The sequence below is a fragment of the Mesoplodon bidens genome, assembly GCF_964165515.1.
Source record: "Mesoplodon bidens genome assembly, chromosome: 19".
NCBI classification, from domain to species: Eukaryota; Metazoa; Chordata; class Mammalia; order Artiodactyla; family Ziphiidae; genus Mesoplodon; species Mesoplodon bidens.
The window spans coordinates 26368767-26390409 of record NC_138179.1 but is presented as its reverse complement, the minus strand read 5'-3'; the positions used below and the strand labels follow the sequence as shown (position 1 = coordinate 26390409).

Below are 21643 nucleotides of genomic sequence, written 5' to 3'. Positions count from 1 at the left end.
CTTGGCAGTCTTCTCAAATTCAGACCACCTTTAATAATAGAATAAGCCAAATTCTAATAAATCTTAGTGTCACCTGGATTTTGTTTGCCATAAAATGTTGGCCTTTTTTTCTTTCCTCTGAGTATATGGAAGAATAGGCCAGAATTTTCCATTTTATAAAGTTTTATCTTGTTCATTAAATTTGCAGTCTCCTTGTTATCTTAACTGAAATGATAGGACAAAAGTTACAATACCATTTAAATATATTTCAAAAGCCCACTCAATTAACCATTCATCCCCAAAAGAGAAATGGATGTGATTTGACAAGTTTATTTACTTGAGGGTCAAGCACAGGAAGCAAATTTACAGTAACCCAACTCATGAGAAAACGTTTGGTCCTAAAAGTCGAACTAGAACATTAAACATGTTTAAAACAGTAATTTCCATTTGTTGGAGAGGAAAACAAACAACCTTCCCTTACTATAGAATATATATCATTTAAAATCATCAGCCACTTAAAAAATCCCCTTGTGTTTCTGTCATTTACGTTGTATCCTCTGGGAAGTTCTTATAAAAATGACCTGTTGAATCTGGAAACAACAGGTCCTTCTTCTTAGCACAAAGGCAGCTCTGTTTTTTCCATCAAGGACACAAGAAAGAAGTGATTAAAGACCCCTAAAACTCTTATCTATAGCAGTTTGCATTGTATGTGGCCTGGTACAGGGCTATAAGTGAACACATTTCAAGCCGACTGCCCAAAAACATCTAAGACAATGTTGGACTCTGAGGTGCTATTAAATATGGTGAAATATTTAGTACTAAAACCCTTTATTTTCATTTTGCTATATAGCTTTTATTTCCACAAAGTAGGACTGTTTCTTCCTATTCCAGAAATGAGTATTTGGGGGCACAGTATATCCACAGAGCTGGATCTTATTTTCCGTTGACCTTTCTGAGCTTGTGTAAGAGAAGGAAGGTTTCAAGGTAACTAGAAACACAAGTATTTAAAAAAAAAAAAAGAAAGAGGGGCTTCCCTGGTGGCGCAGTGGTTGGGAGTCCGCCTGCCGATGCAGGGGACATGGGTTCGTGCCCCGGTCCGGGAAGATCCCACATGCCACGGAGCGGCTGGGCCCGTGAGCCATGGCCACTGGGCCTGCGCGTCCAGAGCCTGTGCTCCGCGACAGGAGAGGCCACAACAGTGAGAGGCCCGTGTACCGCAAAAAAAAAAAAAAAAAAAAAAAAAAGAAAGAAAAAAAGAAGAAAAAGTCATGAACTTTTAGGCTGCTGTCTTGTTTGGAAACTGGAGGCATGCTGTAAAGTAAATATCTCCTTGGATTGTTTACTTCGGTAGAGGAGTTTTATAAAGCAATTTATGGTGGTTACAAAAATAACTGCACAGTAGACTTCATGGTTTGGTGAATTTAATTTTCTAAGTGTTGGAGCAGTGTCTTTGTTTTACCATTTGCAATGGTCTTTTATTGAACGCATAAATTTACGTTTAACTCAATTACATGGAAAAACTATTTAAAAAGTCCAACCTATGGGGCCTGGATTATGTGATTATTTAATGAAACTTTGCTACAGTTCTCTTTCGTCTCGGCCCTGAACTTGGAGTTAGACGTTTGTGAAAAAGACTGAAGACTTACCTATGACAAAAAATCACACAGAATGCCATTTAACTATTAGGCACGTTTTAGCTGCTTGTGTTTAGCCAGTATTTTAGGTAAAGGGATTCGCTAAGACCTTCTTGAGTCAGCCCAAAAATTGTAATATAGGGTTTCTAACACATTTATGACCAGACACACACACACACACACACACACACACACACACACACACAAACAGAAAGAACACCCTAGTATTTGAACCCTGAAGTGAATTATGGAAGAGAAAAAATTTGTACAATATTTTTTACATGCTCATTGACATGGGAGAATCATAATGTCTAAGCCTTGTTTTTTCGCCCAGTGAAATGTTCGGAAGCACTTTTGCCATAATAGTTTGTTGTGGCAGCGCCCCCTACCGTCCTGACAACGGGACAAATCTGTTGCTGCTGCGAAGTTGGAAGAAAATCTCTTGGAAATTGAGTTTGAGAGTTAAAAACGCCTGTTGTTAGGATGCGTCAATAAATTTCTCTCTCTGGGAAAAAAATTAAAAGTACTTTAAAAACTACATGCCGAGAACAGTGTAATCAATGGTTTCTTCGTTTGGACAAATGTGTAGTAAAGGCCAAGAAAACGAATTTATTTAAAATCTCTAAAAAGGAAATTATTCTTATTGATTTAAAAATGTCCTAATATTACTCTAAAATAAATGAAATAAAGGAACATTTTAATATGCCAGGAAATTTGTTGATGATAATTTAGGACGCTTCAGCGGACTTTTCTGGATATGAAACTCCACTCTGATGGGGTTTAAAAAAACATTCCACATTACTTAATTTAGCTGACATGATATCAGGACAACAAATGTCTGTGGCTTGCGTGTCACAGGAAAGCAGTCCTTCACCGTGAGCGGTCTCCATTTCCATCGGATGTGTGGTGGGTTCCTCAAGAAAAGGGGGGAATTATTTCATTACCTTCAGAACTTTGAGATCTTTTCTGGAAGTTAAGACCAAATGCCTCTGCTGTGGTTCAAGAGCAGGTGAACTTGGAATTCTAAAAGAAGCCCCCTCCCCTACTCTGCCTGTATATCTGCACCAACTAGAGGCCATGGTTATTTTTCTCCTAAGACAAAAGATACCTATTTATAAAGTATTTAAAGATATGTGTGTGCTTATATATACTAGTTACATATATATATATATTTATATATGTCTATGAATATAAATGTTTGGATTCTGTAACACTTCAGTCTTTTATTTGGGGACAAGATAGTAAGTGTTCATCATCTAATCTCTTGTGCTAGTATGTCTCTTTTCTATATTTTGACTCATTTTCTTTAGTGAGACTGGGTGATTTCCCCAGAGAAGAATGTCACTAAACTTATTTTACTCTGTAGCGTCCAGAAAGATCAAAGATTCCTCAGCTTGGAGTTGAGGAGTTGGTCCTTTCCGTGGCTTCATCAGAATGTGAAGTCTTCTGGCCCTTCCTGATCACTGCCTTGTTTATCAAGTCCATGGGAGAGGCGGGCTGAGCAGAGGTTCCTATCGGGGGCGATCGCATCTCGGAGCAGCTGGGAGCAGCTGCAGAGTACCTCCGTGCGCACTTTCCCACCCTCCTGAGCCACCAGCCCTTCTACATGAAGGGTTGGAAGTGAAATTCGAGCCAAGGGAGTCTGGCCACCCATGCAAGGTCCTGGGGATTGACATCCAGAGGGGCTCTGTGTCCTCAGAGGGAAGCGAAGGACCTTGGAAGGGATAAGAGGTGTTGGGGGGAAATCGGGGAGAAGCAGCTTTGGGCCCTGAGTCTAGGGTACATGTCTGTGTGTGTGTTGGGGGAGGGCCCAGTTTCTTTCATGCATTTGCTCCCTGGAGCTCTCAGTGATTGGACACTCTCCATCAACTGAGGGGTTGCAAAGAACCCCTTTGAGAAGCCACATGCTGCCATTTTGTTTGCCCTGGGTTCATCTCCCCAGTAGACCAACCCAGCAAGACAAGTCCAACAGTCTCATTGTGTGTGTGTGTGTGTGTGTGTGTGTGGCGCACGAGGTTCATTCATGAACCCCTACACACATGTATGCAAGAGCAGGTACCCAGTAGGTGGGGAAAGTGATAGAATTGATAACAGAAAAGTTATTTAGTGGTTGGGGAACTTCTGAGCAGCATCAGACACCCAGGTGGAGCAAGGTCTAGGATTATTGAGTCCAGGCATTAAAAACAACAATAGCAAAACCATGTTTGGTATAGCCTGGCATTGGAATACGTTATGTGAGTGATTATTCCCGTGTAGTGATGAGATTTATCATGTGCTGATGTAGTGTGTGAAATGCACAGCCAAGTAGGAGCGAAAACCCTCCACAATATTGTAATCTTCTGCCTTCCTCTTAAAAAAAATCAAGAAACGCTCTGGCCAAAATATTTGTCTCATAGAAATGACTGTTGATTGGCCCAGAAAGAGTACGTGCCAAATCTGTATTCTGGAGGGGTCATGAGAACAAAATAAGCCTGTGCAATTAATGGCAACAGGGGCTGACCTTACACAGACCAGATGCTCCCATCATAGTAGGAGAGTGTCACAGAGCAAACAAACTGACTTGGTATAAACAACAAAGGCCTGCTATCTCTACGGGATGCATTTGAAGGACTGCACATCACGATTACCATCAGCCACATTGCTGCGCTGGGTTGGGAACTTGATAGACGTAGCGATTTCCCTTGGGGGCATGTCTTCCTCCCCCAAGGAACAGGAACTGGGCTGATAAAGAGCATCCTTTCTCCGTGTGCTTCCCAATGATATTAGACTCGAAGCTTTTAGAAAGTTTGTTTTTCCTTAAGTGATGAATCATAATTGTGGAAATGAGGTTTCTTATTAAAACATATGCCTTTGATGTGTAATCAGAGGAAATTGCACCTAAGTAATATTTTAGCTCCCTAGTCTTTGCATTTTTAAGAATGTCTTAAAAATGTTTGGAAGCACTTTAAAATCTTTGCTCATTTGATACAGTTTAAAAAATCTATTTGGAGGGGGGAATATTGATATAGTTAATAAATAAACTTATGTGAAATAAACTTATGTGAAAGCAGAATGTAGAAACTGAGGAAATGCTGAGTTCAGAGAATTGAAACATCTTCCCAGCTGCTTGCCTCCAATTATGCAACTCCTGATTTTATATATTACTCATGTCATGACTGTTACGCCTCTAACATTTACATTTATTCTGTGATTCCTTGAAAGCTGGATTCCAGAAGTTCAGATTTGCTCAGTTTCAGAAGCTGTCAGATGGCAGTAAATGTGAAAAAGAAAAGGGGAACTGCTTAATAAGAAGGAAGTTTAGTACTTGCCGTTAGTTTAGTACTTGTGATATTCTCACAAAGGTTAAAAAAAAAAAAATCCTCTTCCTGGTCTCTTTTGAGAGCAGCCCACTTTGAATGTGACCTTTAGCGCCACCTAGTGGGAGGGAGAGTCAGCAAGGAACTCAAAAGGGTGGACTTTGAAAACTCATCATGATCAGAGTATATTTGGTCTCACTTTAAAAAAAAAAATCATCCTGGCTAGCACTTACCGCCACTCTGCCTGAGCCGGCTCTTTCAGGCAGGGAGGTTATCCTTTGGAGAGAAATAGAAAAGAGCTGCCTTGACAATAAACCTGAAAAAGAAGAGAGAAGTGATTGGGAGATTTATATTAGAAATGTGTGTGCCTGAAAGGAATGCCATATGCCCAGATTAGTTTTGTTAGTGTGTTTTGCCTCTGTTTCTGAAAGCCAGCTTCACATGAAAATACTCCCAGATGATTTTATTTCAACATCAGTAATGCAGTCTTATTTCTGTCCCTGTGTTGTACAGGCTCTGGAAGAGGGTCCCAGGGTTCTTAACAGGCAGCACCCAGAAGCCTGTTTAACCCTTAATGCACCTGAGATACACTTTGGGAAGATCCACCACGTGGGATAGTTTTATAGGAAGGTGTTTTCGGAGTTCCAACGGGAGACTGTTTCCTGTGACTTTGGTCCAGGGCCTGGTGAGGGGGGGTGAGTAGGTATGCACTACTATATATAGAATAGATCACCAGCAAGGACCTACTGTAGAGCACAGGGAACTCTACTCAATATTCTGTAATAACCTATAAGGGAGAAGAATCTGAAAAGATCAGAGAGATATGTATTTACATCTGAATCACTTTGCTGTACACCCGAAACTAATATAACATTGTAAATCAACTATAATTCAACTTAAAAAAAAATAAGGAAGGGGGAAAGGGGAACATGGGAACGCTACGGTGGAGGAACGTGGCGGACCCCACTGGACCAAGTGCTGAGGGTGACGTTCCCTAGTTGCTGTGCTGAGATCTTGTATCCCCTGGTGTAAGGCAGGGAGGAGGGCTTCACCTGTGGGGTTTTCTTCCCCTAAATCCTTGACCCCCATCTAATCATGAGAAAACGTTAGACCAGCATGAATGGATGGTACAGCCACAGAATACCTGACCAGCGTTCTTCACAAATGGCGAGATCATGAATAACAAAATAAGACCGATAAACTGTCTCAAAAGAGACTAATTGCTAATGCATAAATACAGTCTGGTACCGTCGACTGGATCCTGGAATAGAAAAAGGGCATTGGTGGAAAACTGAGGAAATGTGACTGATGTGTGTGGTTTAGTTCACGGTGTCATACCAAGGTTGATTTCTTGGTTTTGATCCTTTACCAGGGTTATGGAAGATGACAAACAACCTCAGGGGAAACTGTCTGGCTGAAAGGGTCTCTGAGATTTTTCTGTACTGCTTTTTCTTTTTTTTTTTTTTTTTACAGTTTTGTTGTCTAGAATGATTCCAAAACCAAAGGGAAAAGAACACCATTAACAAAGAAGGCAGAGGGTGTGAGGGGTCATCCTGAAACACTCCACCAAGCCAGCCCTTCACTCCTCTCCTCCCCGAGGCCCCCAGCACCAGCCTGCTAGCTCCCTCCACACCAGCACCTGTTGCTCCAGGCATGCTGATCTTTCCCTCAGCTTATTTCATAATAAAATTGGCTCAGGACCCCCTCCTACTCTCTTGTCTCTGAAACACGGACAGAGACTGTTTTGTCTTTCTTTCTCTTCTTTATGGTTGGCAAGTGTCAAGTCAAGAAGGTATAAAAAGTCACCCAGCCCTGACTGAATCCCTTTCTGCCTGGAGAGCCAAAACTTTGATGTCGGTGGCAAGTTTTTGAGAACACAAAGAACTGAAGTAGGGGTCAGAGGAAAATCTGATGTGGGCATCTGGCTTTTTTGCCTCCAATGTAGGAGGGACTGGGGCAGTTGTCAGGACTGGGGAAGCTGGTGATGTGGTGACGAGATGGGGCCGTGCCTGGGGACACTCCTTACAGCTAAGATGACAGCACAGTCTGGATTTTCTGGGTCAGCTTAAATGTTCTGTCTGCTTACTTGCCCTCGTGCTTTAGCCTTTGGTTTAGACCCTGGCTTATGGGATCTGCCACGGGAGCAAAGCAGACCTGGAGCAATCACAGGGTTGAAGGAGAGGGTGGAAGGGAGAAAATCCAACCTCCAGAGCACTGGAGGACAGGACCTGGGCATCCTGGTGGTTCTTCCTGCTGGAACAGCTAAGCCTGGGATGCCAGCATTATCAGACTCAAAGTTCCTGTCCAGGTAGCGTGCTGGCATTTTCTGCTTCTGTTGTGCATCAGAGGCTCAGGTTTAATAGAGAAATGACAATCTGCCTCAAAACATTTCCTTTGATATTTTAACAACTGTCAAAATTAAAATCACATTTTCACTTAGGCAAAATGAAACAACACCTGGTACATCTTGAGACTCAGAGAAGATAACAGTATTTCCTCTTAATCGTTGGCTCACTTACCATGGTTGCATCTGTCTTATGAACCTGTATCGTGCAAAGGACAGGCTACTAAATGCTTATGTAGATAAAAATAATTCTGTGATTTAATGCCATTCTGGGCTTGTTGTTTGACATTTTCCCATCTTAGTTGGTGTAATGCTTTTCTTCATGCATGTTGAAACTTCTTAAAAATAGCAAAATATTTGAACCCTGCAAAGTACATTTGACGAAATCTGTCATTTTAGTTTCTATTTCATTTATTTTCACTCTGATTTTCGTTATTGCTTTCCTTCTTCTAACTGTGGGCTTAGATTGCTCTTCTTTTTCTGGTTCCTTAAGGGGTAAAGTTAGGTTGCTTATTTGAGATTTTCTTTTTCCTTAATGTAGGCATTTGTCACTATGAACCTCCCTCTTAGAACTGCTTTTGCTGCATCCCATAAGTTTTGGTGTGTTCGGATTCCATTTTCATTTGTCTCAAGATATTTTCTGATTTACTTTTTGAGTTCTTCTTTGGCTCATTGGTTTTAAGTAGGATGTTGTTCAACATCCACACATTTGTGAATTTTCCAGTTTTCTGCTTGTTACTGATTTCTAGCTTCATACCATTGTGTTCAGAAAAGACACTTGATATGATCTCAATCTTCTTAAATGTGTTAAGACTAGATTTGTGGTCAAGCATACGATCCACCCTGGAGAACGTTCTGTGTGCATCCTGCTGCTGTTGTATGGAATGTTCTGTATATGTCTGTTAGGTCTATCCGGTCTAACACATAGTTCAAATCCAATGTTTCCTTACTAATTTTCTGTCTGAATGATCTATCTATCATTTTAGATGTAAGGTAATAATAGCTGCATTTGTTGAGCCCACACTGGATGTTGCTAGATTTTACTGCATGACCTGCTGCATGTAGTCTGGATATTTTATTAATAAGACTAATATCATTAGGTAGGTCCTATCATTTACTGCCTTTTATAGCTCAAGAAACTGAGGCTCAAAAAGATGAAGTAACTTGCCCAGGGTCATATAGTCAAGTAAATAGTAGAACTAGTGCTGAACCCAAGTCCACCCACCTTATGCCAATGCTTCACCGCTGGGAAGCATCATGTTCTCAGATGGAATTGCCTGTGTGTAGTTCCTGCCTAGATATCCAGCCATCAGTGGCTCAACGATGGTAGGGATTGAAAGCCTGTCCCATGTGATAGAAGGACTTGGACATGTTTGATTCTGGGCCTTAGACCTTTAGTTAAAAACTAGGCAGCATATCAACATAGGGTTGACAAAGTGAATTTTTAAGTCTTTAAATATCCTTGTGAGTCTGTTGGCCTATCTGGAATAACTAAAACCACCTCTACTTTTTGTGTAATTCTTTTTTTTTAAAGAAATAATATAATCCGATCACAGAGCTCATCTTATTGATCATATCAGAAATCCTGAGCCATTCAATTGATTTTTCACCCACCCATTGAAAAATAATCACCCTGAAAAAAACCTCTTTGTTTAGTGGTCCAAATGAGCAAGTTTCCTTCTTCTAAATGGCTGCATGGGGAAGCCAAAATATTGTCAGAGATATATGAGAAGGTGGCTGGCTGCTCCTGGAAGTGGGGCAAGGCGAGTTGGTGGTTGTACCCATTCCCTGGTGTCTTCAACTTTGTAGGAAACCCCCAACCAGCCATGGCTGAGTCATGCCAAAGTCCATGGCTGAGTCACTGCCAAAGTCCATCTTTCTCACTCTTTTCTGTATTTGCCCTTTATTTTTTAGCTTTTTATTTTATATTGGAGTATAGCCAATTAACAATGTGATAGTTTCAGGTACACAGCAAAGTGACTCAGTCATCCATATACATGTACTTGCACTTTCTGATTGACACTTTTTATTCTTTAGAAATGTTAATATTCCCAATCAGGCCATAGCCCAATTTTTACCCCCAAGCACTCTTCTATCTTCATTATTATTGTTATTAATAATTTTTATCTAATTATCCTGCCAGCTGGTCATTAATAGTGCCAAGCTCTTTACTGTAGTGGTCAGATCATTGCCAAATAAGGCATGGTTGTTGATTTGAACTTTTCTGGCTCTAACCAGACAGAATCATAAACCGTAAAGGAAGTTGGAATTAGAAAGTATCTCAGAGATTGTCTTCTGCCTATGAGAAAACAGGGTGCGTTGCCCAAGGTTAAGCTAAAAGACAAGAGCTTAGAGCTTCCATTTTTCAGGGTAAAATTCTGGAGACTACAATTGGGAAACCATTGCATGCTCTGAATTACATAAATATCATTTTGGAGGATTTGTATCGATGGCAAAATTATTCCAGAGAATGGAACAATTGATAGCATTATTCTTTCTCCTCCCAGAACTGGCGAATTAAAGTATTGAATTGAATTTAGTCAGTGATCAATTCATCTTTACATTTGTGGTTTTCATCTCAGATGTTTTCCCCAGTATTTTGATGCTTATGGATTTTGGAACCCAGCTAGCATGATTGGCCTGTGGATCCTTGTAAGTAATTTGTGTTTTATGGTTGTTACCTGCTTGTAAAAGATTAGTGGGAGAAATCCAACTACAGACAGAAAAAAAGTTTGCTTTTTCTCTCTCTCGAGCGTTCAGAGTAGGAAGTAATCAATCAAATTATGGGAATAAAATTCCTTTTCCCTTTTTCAGAGTTCTTACTTGGATTAGAGCTCTCCTTTCAATAGGAAATATCAAAGTTGCCAGGCTGGTTTGAATGACAAATTCAAAAGTGGTGTGTTTTTTACGGTCATAAATCTTTGCAGATTCTCCTTAAGCTCAGGTATTTAAAAAGGGAACTGAATTAAGCCGAAACGAAAGTTACATTCCCAGAGCTAACTGCGCCCCTGGTCACCTTTCTTAACTGAAGCCATGTTTGCTTGCAATCGATGTTTGAAAAGTTCTGGCGGTAAGAAAAGGCTGCAGTGATGAAGTGATTTCGTTTTACAAACAAAGCTTTTGAGTAAACAAAAACTGGCATCTGGGTTTTTTCTTAATTTTCTGGTGGACTTTAATTATTGTAGTTTCTTTCATCAGATGTTGTGGGTTTTTCTTAAAGAAATAAAGGCCGCTTGTTTTTCTTTCTAATGAGACCTTTCTCTTTCTTCTTGGTGTAGGAGGACTTGAGATTACAACAGTATCTGTTAAAAAGGCTTTCCCCAGGGCTTCCCTGGTGGCGCAGTGGTTGAGAGTCCGCCTGCCGATGCAGGGGATACGGGTTCGTGCCCCGGTCTGGGAAGATCCCACATGCCGCGGAGCGGTTGGGCCCGTGAGCCATGGCCGTTGGGCCTGCGCGTCCGGAGCCTGTGCTCCGCAACGGGAGAGGCCACAACAGTGAGAGGCCCGCATACAGCAAAAAAAAAAAAAAAAAAGGCTTTCCCCAAAGCCAGAGGGTCTACTAGAATGCCCTGCTAGGGTTTAATGATGGAAAGAAAACACATTGGATCTGTTTTATATTTATATGGGGGGGAGAGTTCATGGGGAGCTAATGCTTGCGATGAAAATTCTTGGGATTTTCAGGTGCATTTGCCCTGTGGCAGAGGGTGGCAAGTTGGAAGCAGACATTGGAGAAACCACTTCTCAGCTCCAGCTGACAGTTACCAAGAAAGAAAGTAGACTCATGATTGCCCTGCCCTCTGATTTTTCTAAAGAATCTTGGGATACTGATTTTTTAAAAAACATATTGAGAAATAATTAACATATTAAAAACCAAAACTAACACAAACCAAAATTCTGCATAGAGGGAGTAAATCAATTTCATCTGGAGGAGAGGGGCTGCGAGTTTATAACCTTTGGCTTATAGTGAAGATCAGAGTTAGCAACAAAAAGCTGGTGTGTATTAAGAGTTTTTCAAACTGTGAATCCCAAGACATTAGTGTATAATAAAACCAATTATTATTTTTTTAATGGAAGGGGCTATAACAGGATAAAATAAGAGAGTGGATCCCAGGTAGTAAGCCGGGCAAATATTATCTTGACAGGCTTGGTTCAGGTATGTACGTACATAAATAGATCAGTGTGTGCTGAAAGATTGGATGTAAACGTAATTATTATTAGTGGATTTCAATAGAAAAAAGTTTGAAAAGCACTGGCCAGTATGAACAGAAGTCCTGTGTGAAGAGACTAAAGTGAACATGCTTCAGGGTCCCTCGAGAAACTAACCTTCGTCTTTTTCAACTTTGTATCTCTGGGCCCTGGAACTGTACCTGTCACAGAAGAGATTCACTCTTTGTTTAATAAAAAAAGATGATGCCTTAGGCCATGGCTCAGTGATTTTTTTTCTGGAAAGGGCCAATAGTAAATGTTTTAGGTTTCATGGGTCATATGATCTCTGTCACAACTATTCAACTCTGCTTTTTAGCAGGAAAGCAGCCTTAGACAATATGTAAATGAATGGGTGTGGCTATGTTCCAATAAAACGTTATTGACCAAAACAGGCCTTTGGCTCACTGGCCTGGTTTGCAGACTTCTAGGATAGGCTAAAAGCTTCAAATATGTCCCTGGACCTTCCCTTACTTTACTTAGCATGTGAGTATCCACCACGAACATTCATGGGAGGTGCTGAGGGTGTAGCTGAGGGACCCCCTATGCGAGGTGCCGCTCAGAAATAACAGCTCCTCGAGACTGGATGAGGCTAGAAGTGTCCATCCCAGGCAGTGACCAGTGGAAACTTTTTGAAATATGCAGATTTGTTCAGCATGGTGGCATTCCATGTAAAGGTGATTCATATGCTCAATGACAAATGTTCTACTTTGGAAGAGACATCATATAAACACAAATCGGCAGTCTTTGGTCATTTTTTAAAAAAAGCTTAATAATGCCTTTTGCTGTTTCCTTGACTTTGTCTTGAGTAGCTGTTTAATTTACATAGATCTTCCCCTGCTTCTCTATTCTTCCGTCTGTCTTCTGGATGCCTGGGCGTCCTGTGATGGGGTCACCTGACCTCTGTCCTGAGAAGCAATCCCACCCAGCAGTTTCAGTCAACAGTCTGAGTTTGCAGGTGAAGAGTGAGGCATCACGTTGGGATCAAAGTGTCAGAAAAGATTTTTGAGACCATTCAATAACATGTTTAGGGAGTTTGGACTTCATTCTAGATCAGCGTTGTCCAACTGAAATGTAACGGGAACCTCATATGTCCTTTTAAATGTTCTGGTAGCTTCTTTAAAAAAGTAGGAATGAAGAGGCAATGTTCATTCTAATAATATTTTGATTGAAGCCAAGTTGTCTGAAATATTATAATTTAAATATGTAATCAACAATAAAACATTATCAACGAGACATTTTGCATTTTTTGTACAAAATCTTCCAAATCTCATATGCATTTTATTTTATTTTATTTTTTAACACTTTATTTTATTTTATTTTTATTTTTTGGCCGTGCCACACTGCATGTGGGATCTTAGTTCCCTGACCAGGGTTCGAACCTGTGCCCCCTGCCTTGGAAGCACGGAGTCTTAATCACTGGACTGCCAGGGAAGTCCCTCATGTGCATTTTATGCTCGCGGCATTTCTCAATCCCGACTACCCACATTTCGAGTATTCAGTAGCTCCCTGAGGCCAGTGGCTACCATACTGGGTAGTTACGGCTCTTGAGGCAAGGCCAGGGGAGGGGTTTTGAAGGCTTTCCATAGAGAGTTGATTCCGTAGACGTCCTCTGGTTCTGCCCAGGAAACCCAGTCCAAGGTGGCATGGGAAGGGCGGGGGATGCACACCAAGCCCCTGGTTGTTGAGTCTCAAGGACAGAGATGGAGGTTTGAACTAGAACAGGGCCATGGCCATGGGAAGTGGTGGGAAGGAGATTTTGCTGGACGTTTTGGTGGAAGGAATCATAAAACTGTGTGTGGGATGCTAATGAGGAGGAAGGGGAGAAACTGGAGAATACTGGAGGATTTCTAGCTCAGGGATAGTTATGATTGACTGTGACTGTCATAGGGAGGGACACAGAGGAGTTAACAGGTACCAAGGGGAACAGGCAACTTTGTTTTAGGCACATGAAGTGGATGGAGCCTCAAGGTGGGCTGGAGCCCACAAATAAGGTCAGGCTTGGGGCCACCGTAGGCCTGATGGCTGAGGCCGTGCCAGCCGTCACTGTAGCCGAGATATGAAACTGTGGAACAGAAACACAGGGGAGGGAGGGAAGAGCAGGAACAGGAAAACATGGTTATATTCTTGCCCCAAAGAAGGACCGTTTCTACAGTTTTTGCCGTGCACGCACAAGTGTTTAGAAGGAAAGGTACTGATGTCTAGAATTTGGTTTGAAACACATTCAAAAGGATGAGATGAATTGATGGATGGGTAGAGGGTTGTGTAGATATGTGATAATAAAAGTGCAGAAAAATCCCTATTTAGAGTCTAGTTGGTGGGTAGATGGGTGTTTGGTTGTACAATTCTTACCAATTTTTGCTACATTTAAAATTTTCATAAGAAAATGTTGGCAGTAGCAGGGAGGAGATGTCTTAAAGGTCAGTGGTATGAAATGCTACAGAAGGTGTGAATAGAGGTCCAAGACCAAAGAATGTTTGTCTCGTCAACTAGGAAGTTATTGGTGACCCTGAGACCAGGTGGGCTATGGCGTGTGACAAAAGCCAGCGGGCAGTGTGTTGATGGGTAAAAGAAAATTACTCAGAAGAGGCAGAGAGTGTGATGAACTTCATCCATGTGTCTGCCTGATCTTTGCTGTCTCCCTCTTTTTCCTGGATTGAGTTGGCCAGTGGGGTCCTCCTACTTGCTTTATGAACATTATGGCTGGTCATCCATGTAAATAAAACTTCCCTATATAGAAAGGAGGTTTTTACAATGTGTTTAGTATGTTTCTGTCCTGGTTACTGCATTTGTGTGTCCTGTTTTCTGCATGAATGTTGTTACTTAGGTCTGGTGGCTTGATCAGCAGTTTCTTTATCACAAGGTTTTAGGAAGCCTTTTCTTTTTTAATTGCAGACTGTGCTCTTTGGATGGATGCTTAAGACTTCCTGCGTTAGTTACTGAACACAAGTAGCATCTGATAGACCTGTTTAAGTTTCTTGAACATTCTGGTAAAAGTGTAGTGGCTAATTTTCAAGGCAGTGCTATACCAGCCTATTCTAAACTCCATTGCAAGGCTGGGCAGCAAAAGAAACTTGCTTTAAGAATCTCTGTCTTTTTGAAAACTCACTTGAAAATTCCCTGAAAGAATGAGGACTTCTGAATGCTTTGTGTTTTCTCTCACCAACACTGAAGTTTAAAGTTTCAACCATGGATATTCTTTCACTGGTGACATCTTTTTTTTTTTTAGATTTTTATTTATTTATTTATTTATTTATTGAGGTTGCACTGGGTCTTAGTTGCGGCACGAGAGCTCTTAGTTGCGGCACGTGTGCAGGATCTTGTTAGTTCCCTGACCAGGGATCGAACCTGGGCCCCTGCATTGGGATTGCGGAGTCCCACCCACTGGACCACCAGGGAAGTCCCCGCTGGTGACATCTTATTTTTCTCTAGGAATACCAAATAGAAGACATTCTTTGTAATGCTTCTAATATTTTCCTTTCTCTTCCCTGGAAATTTTGCTGCTGATGAGAAAGCATTTAAAAAAAAAAAAAAAAAAGGAAAAAAGAAAAACCTGAGAAAACCAAACCAATTTACTCCTACTGACTGACTCACAGATCTAATGCTTATGGGAAAAAAAATTGTTTTTGTAGTGTTTGTTTCTCATTTAAGTCAATGGCAGTCATTTCTTTCTCATAGAGGCTCTTAGGGAAAGGACGTGAAGGACATTTCAAGTTGAAAATTGCTTAAAATAAGGGGACTCGCGTAATCTAAAGTTCAGAAACTGTTTTCATGGCATCTCTCTAGGTTTAGTCTTGGAGTATTGCAAATAATTCATCTGTTTCACCATGATGGTCCTTTCTAGTCCACTCAGAAATTGAGGGTGGACCTTTAAACAGCGTGGTGAGAGGTCAGTGTGGTGGTGAGATTTGGGAAGGGGGGGGTGAGACGACCAGAGGACCGAGGAACTCAGAAGCTCGAGGGCTTACGTGTAAACAAATGACTGCATGAAATCTTCACTCATCTAATATCCTGATTAAAATGAAGCAGGCCACCGTGTCGCCCTTTGCATTTGTGTGACAGAACTGGAGAACTTCTCATTGCGTGGCCAGAGGGCTGCATAATTGCAGCAGTGGAGAAAGTAGAAAACTAGAAGGGGAAAAGAAAGAGAAGCACTGCTGAGCTAAGGCTTCAGAGGCCACCAGTAAAGGGGCCCAGAGACCCACGAGGAGGGGCGTGGAGTGGGAAAGCGGGTTCAGACCTGGCTCAGATCTGGAACCCTTGATGTTTTCGGTAGATACCTCTGGGGACTTTTGTGAGTCCTGAAATTCTCAGATGTGGAAATGTTCGCACCTGCCCCTCCTTGTGTGTCTCCCTGTCTGCAAGCCTTCCTGTGGCCATCAGTTTCCAGTAAAGGTCCTCATTATTCTGTCCACTTGATCTTTCTCGAAAAGGAGCATCTCCCCACATTCGTGGAGACTGAACGGGCTATGTGCCTTCACAGGAATTCACATCGTCTGCATCTGCAAAATTAACACGTGTCTGAACCTCGTGAACTGTGCAGTCTGCTTACATAGCATCAGTGTGTCTGCTGGGGGTTACTATCTACAACAGACAAAGAGGATTTCAGAAAAATATGACAGTATTTCAAATATGGTTTCTTTAATAGATTATCGATTTCTTGGGGAGAGGAAACAGGAAAATCATGAGTCACCTGATACAATGTATGAACAGGGGTATGCAGATGTAAAAGGTGATTATTATGAAATACTTGGAAATCCGTTGGACATGAGATGTCTCATTCCATGGCCAATCCCCTGATTGTTCATCAAACTATGTCAAGGGATAGATTATATATATATGTTTTTAATTTTTTTATTGACATATAGTTGATTTACAATGTTGTGTTAGTTTCTACTGCACAGCACAGTGACTCAGTTATACATATGTATACACTCTTTCCTATTCTTTTCCATTTATCCGAGGACATTGAATCTAGTTCCCTGTGCTCTACAGCAGGACCTCGTTGTGTATCCTTTCAAATAGATTATATTTTGACTCTCTTCTTTCAGGCACTGTTTCCCCTTCCTTCATAAAAGAAAGCAAATAAATAATAGTTTATTTAAACAGCTCTGTTAGTACATTGGCTTGAACATGGGACGTATGTGTACCTATTGTCATAATCTGCAGCACAGTTTTAAAGGTTTGGGTGAAATCGTTGCCCTTCAAAACAGTAAGTTCTTGAAATTGCATAATAACTAAATATGTAAACAATTTCAATGTATTGATTTGGGCCTCTGGCTTCTGAGGGCCTCTTATCAGAATTTGGTCGCATGCTAGCTCCGTTTTGAAAACGTGGGCAAAATCATTTTCCTTAAATAAAGAAAATTCTTTTCCTTACTCCCAAGGCCTTAAAAATCTGAACTGTTGAACCCAGCTTTGAGTAATGATGTACTATACTTTGCCAAATGAGTCGTTTCCCCTTTTATCACATCCATCAGAAAAAGGAAGTGTTCTGTTGGACAAACTGTGTCCCAGGAAAGGCTTTTTTGTGCGTGTGTTTGTTTGCTTAAGTCAAGGTAAGTTTAAAATCAGAGGAAAATTTCATATTGTTCTCAGGTGATATTTACAAGTTTGAGTCTGTGGGTTGTATTCTGTCGGCACAGAAATGCTAAGACAGTAGTTAAAGGAAAGAGGAATCTGTAATCAAAGGAAAGTAATGTAGACTGTTTAATAGTGCATGTTCATATAACAATGATGGAAATAAGACAGATTTGCAGTTTTTTTTAGACACAGCCACAACAAAATATAAAATGTATCATAAACAGTTTTTGAAAATTTGAAATATTTAGGCTCAGAACAGTGTGACCGAATTTACTTTTATGATACTCAATTCCTGTTTGAGTTTCACGGACTTTGTACTAAATCTCAATTCTCTCGGAACTGAACTTGTTTGTTCTCACCCCCAAATAAATTATCTAATTATTAAGAAATAAGTACACTATCATATAATCTCATTATTAGCATTAGAAATGACCTCCAGGTCATCTAGCCCAATACTTAGCTGACAGACCAAAGTATATTAAATGAGTTCTGTAGCTGCTCTAGTCAACAAATAATCTTCTGATATGTCTTCAAACACTTATTTTGAAGGGTAAACTATTTAGTCAGTTCTTGGCTTCTTTTGCCTACTGGTTGCCAAGCAGAATCTCATCTATTTATTCTTTATTCATGTGACTAGTTGTTTGGAGAGAGTGCAGAGGGTGTAGACCGCTTTAGAAAGAGGGTTTTAGTAGCTCATATTCACGTTTATTTATTTATTAGAAAGGTAATACAGCAGTTCTGCTAGAGTGATTGTTTCGAACACGTTGAGTTTGTTCCAGTGGAATTCATAGTTTAGGAAACCGTTTGCCTATACTGCCAATTTTAGATTTGTACATTTGTAGCCCGTGTACATTTTCATCAGCAAGAAACACTAGGTGAATGCAGAAAACTGCACTCAGCTGAAGTGAGTCGTGTAAGAACACACACACACACACACGTGCACACATTAGCACACATGTGCCTCAACTGTCCACCAGCCACCTCAGCTCAGAGCCAGTTCTGAGTTACATTCATCTACATCTGGTGAACAGCTTTCCGTCCCATTTTTGATAACCTGCTTTCAACCACTTCGCAATAACTCCCAAGCTGCAACCCTCCCAATGCGCAATTCCACTAGAAAACTTTAGGGCTTTTTCAAGGTCAAGTGTCATATTTATTGTACTGTTTATGAATCGCTTAACCAGTTAAAGTGTGAAAACTGGGCTACCGTTATTATTAGGTTCCTGCCTTTCAAAAAATGTGCCACTGATAAGTTTTGAGAGTATTGTACCTTAAGTCCATTTTCCCCGTAAGCTCTGTGATTTTTATTGTGTGATTTTAGGTAGTGGAGGGATTTTAGGAATGCACGTGTTGGAGTTCTAGCACAGCTGACTGGATATCATTACAGAAAATGCAGCAAATGCAGTACAGACAAGCCTTGTAACCAATGTGATGTATTTCCTCTCAGGCATTTTACTATGTGTCACATATTTTTAAAATTTGTTAATGTAATTAGGCTCAGGGCGTATGTACAATTTGTTAGAAATTTTATCATTTAGGTGTCATATAAATATTTTCTAACTATATTGTTAGACCTTTTATAAATATTGTAATGACTTCTAAATCCCCTTTTAAGAATGTATCATAATTTACTTAAGGCCTTTACCAAAGGCCTTTAGGCATTTTTTAATTTGGGGCTCTTATACACAGTACTTTGATGGATATCTTTGTTACGCTTTTTGTTATATTGAATACAAGTTGTTTAGAATGACCTGCCAGAAATAGAATCGTAAGGTCAAAGGCTGTGAATATTTGATACATATTGCTGAATTGATTTCCAAAAGGATTGTGTGAATTTATACTCGCAACAGTGTTGTACAGGTAGAAATGTGATCAAGTTTCTGTTTCTGGGATTCTAAAACAACAGAGAGACAATTTCATTTGAATGGGAAAACATGAGCCCTGTATCCGCAGAATCAGATGCTCAGCTGCTCACACATCACCTCTGCTGGCTCTTGCCTTGTCCTTAGCATCCTGGCTTCTTTTAAACCTCCTTCTAAAATGTCCAAATGTGTTGGTTTTCTAATCCTTTCAAGGAATGTCCACAATACAAAGGTCCAACTGTCCATCTCCTAGGAAGGAAAGTGTCACAGTGTGATCTGAAAACTGGAGACGTACTCCTGAACCCGCCAGGTGATGACTTGATTTGGGAGAAGTCTGTTCCCCTTGGTAGGACCTCAGTTTTGTTTTCTTAAAAACTGGGTTTGACTCAGTGTTTTCTGAACATATTTGGTCATCTTTAGAGATGTGTTCTCAAGGAATCGTAGAGGTAAGAAAGACACGGTGAGGGGGTGAGGTGAAGAGAGATGAAGGCAGGTGAAAAAAAATCTATTCAGCAGCATTCTGTTACTTAGGAGAACACTAATGTTCAAAACAGCATTTTGTTATGAAATATTTCAGTATATAGTAAAGTTAAAAGACTTTTGCAGTAAACACCCATCTACTCACTACCTAGAGTCTATTCTTAGAATTTTATTGTGCTTGTTTTATCATATATTTTTCCATCAATGTGTCCTCTGTGCACTGTGGATTCTCTTTTGTTTGTACGGTCCCTTAGGGCATGGTGACTCTCCTCAGACACCCCAGGGCCCTGGGAAAGTTGGGGTAAGTTGCCAGTTAGTCACTGAGACCACTGGAGTTGGCAGATTCATACCCAGCGCCATCTTGGATGTCCTCTGAGGGAGAGTTTCTTCCTGCAGTTTCACAGAAAAGAGCTTTTGCTAAAATGATGCGTCAACTGCACAATATAAAATATAAGAATAAGGAGACTGAATATAAAAAAGCGCAGGATCTGTAGATCCAAATGAGCAAAGTTCATCAAAGCAGTCTCCAGTGGAGGCTATGTACCTCTTCCAGTGTCGCCGTCACCCGGAGTACTTGGGGGCATTTTTTCATTTGGAATTCCTCTCAGGATGCTACAGCTCCTAAGACAACTGGCTTTCTTGCTCGGAGCAGACACACGCAGATTAGACTAGTGATGCTACTCCTCCAAGCCACCCTTCACCCCCCTTTCTCCCTTTAATCCCAGCTGTGGCTACTGTTCTCAGCACCCATGAGCTTGTGCGGGCTGAAGTCACAAACCTGAGTTCCCTGTGTTTGCAGACATCTAAGGAGAGAGCTTTCGTGACAACAAGCTTCTCTTGTCTCTCTGTGATGCTGAGCAACTCACCACCAAATAAATGCCTGTGCTTGTTTCTTTCTCTGTAACATAGGGCCAAGAATTTTTACCAGGCTCAAGTTGGAGGGTTGTTGTGATAAAAAAAAAAATGAGATACTTAGGAACCCCAAACTCCTGTAAATACATGGGGTAAAATGATTTTAAATATCATTTTACGATACTGAAATAAAAGTCATAAGGAAAAGAAGACTGAGAGGAGATACAGTAAAATGCTAGCATGCTAGAATTAGGGACCAGTGATGATTTCCTCTTCCTGTTTCCAAAGTTGTTTATACGGTGATACTCCCTTTATCATGAAAAAGTGTATTAGGACTAAGCATCTGTTGTTCTCATCATTTTAGGACAAAAAGCAAGAAATGATTTTTGTAGTAGATCGTGGAAGAAGGAAGCAATCAGTCATTTGGGGGAGAAACTGAAATATCACAGAAATGAACCTTCTTTGCCTACTAGTAGTACTGACTGCTGATTTATACCTTCTGTAGCCTAAGAACATTTGTTTACTTTGCATCCCTTGGTAACAGCTGGAGTCTCACAAATGTGTGGAGAATATTTGACTGTCAATAATTCTGGAAGATTTTATCACTTGGAGCTCTGAGAAGACTTTGAGAGGTTAGATTAACCGTTGGCTAACCTGCTAACTCCTGTCTTCCGCACTGTGCCACTTTCCAAGCGGGATTAGTGGCACCCAGAATAGAATTCCCAGGGCCCAGCTTCCGTCAGCAGGAAGGTGGGAGGAGCGAGGGATGGCTCAAGACCCACTTTAGGTTTTTAAGCAGAGAATGCGAAAACCAGCGAGGTTGCAAGGGCAGGCGTCCTTGAAGTTCTTGGGTGTGCTCTTCAGAAGTTCTGTTTTGCCCTTTTCTTCCTCCCACTGTCTTTCCCAAGGGAAATGGATTTACATCAGAATTTTACTTCCAGTCTAGTTTCCTGCATTAAAATTTCAGAAGTTGCTAGTTGTGAGAAATGGACATCTTAAAAATCGTGGCTGGTTGTACAGAGAAAGAGGAACCAGAAGAGCTGGCAGGACGCGGCCTGGGAACAGGAGTGATGACTCATCAAGTTCATTCTTGGGTCCTCTGTGAGCATCAGGCTTTGGGCAGGTGATGCATTTCAGGGTCGTCTCCTTCGGAGGGCTCCTGTGCTGTATGCATCTGCCGTGTGTTCCTGCAATGCACGGAGATGCCGTACGCTTAGCCTCTCCGCTCATGAGATGTGGGACTAATATAGCCTCACAATGAAAACCTTTATTTATCTCAGAAACACTTCCAGTGATGAGAAGGACTGAGCTGGGGAGAGATGTGATCCCCTTCCCACCTCCCTCGGCCACTAACAATAAACACACAGGGATGTTGCAGAAACTATAACAACCACCACAACAAAAACAAGT

At 41.0% G+C, this 21643-nt stretch overlaps 1 protein-coding gene across 1 annotated transcript in view; it reads left to right on the top strand.

Annotated features, from left to right (window-relative positions):
- The window catches only part of HS3ST3A1 (heparan sulfate-glucosamine 3-sulfotransferase 3A1), a 79686-nt gene that overhangs the window by 1536 nt on the left and 56507 nt on the right, over positions 1-21643 (top strand). The gene's annotated exons all lie outside the window — the stretch shown is intronic.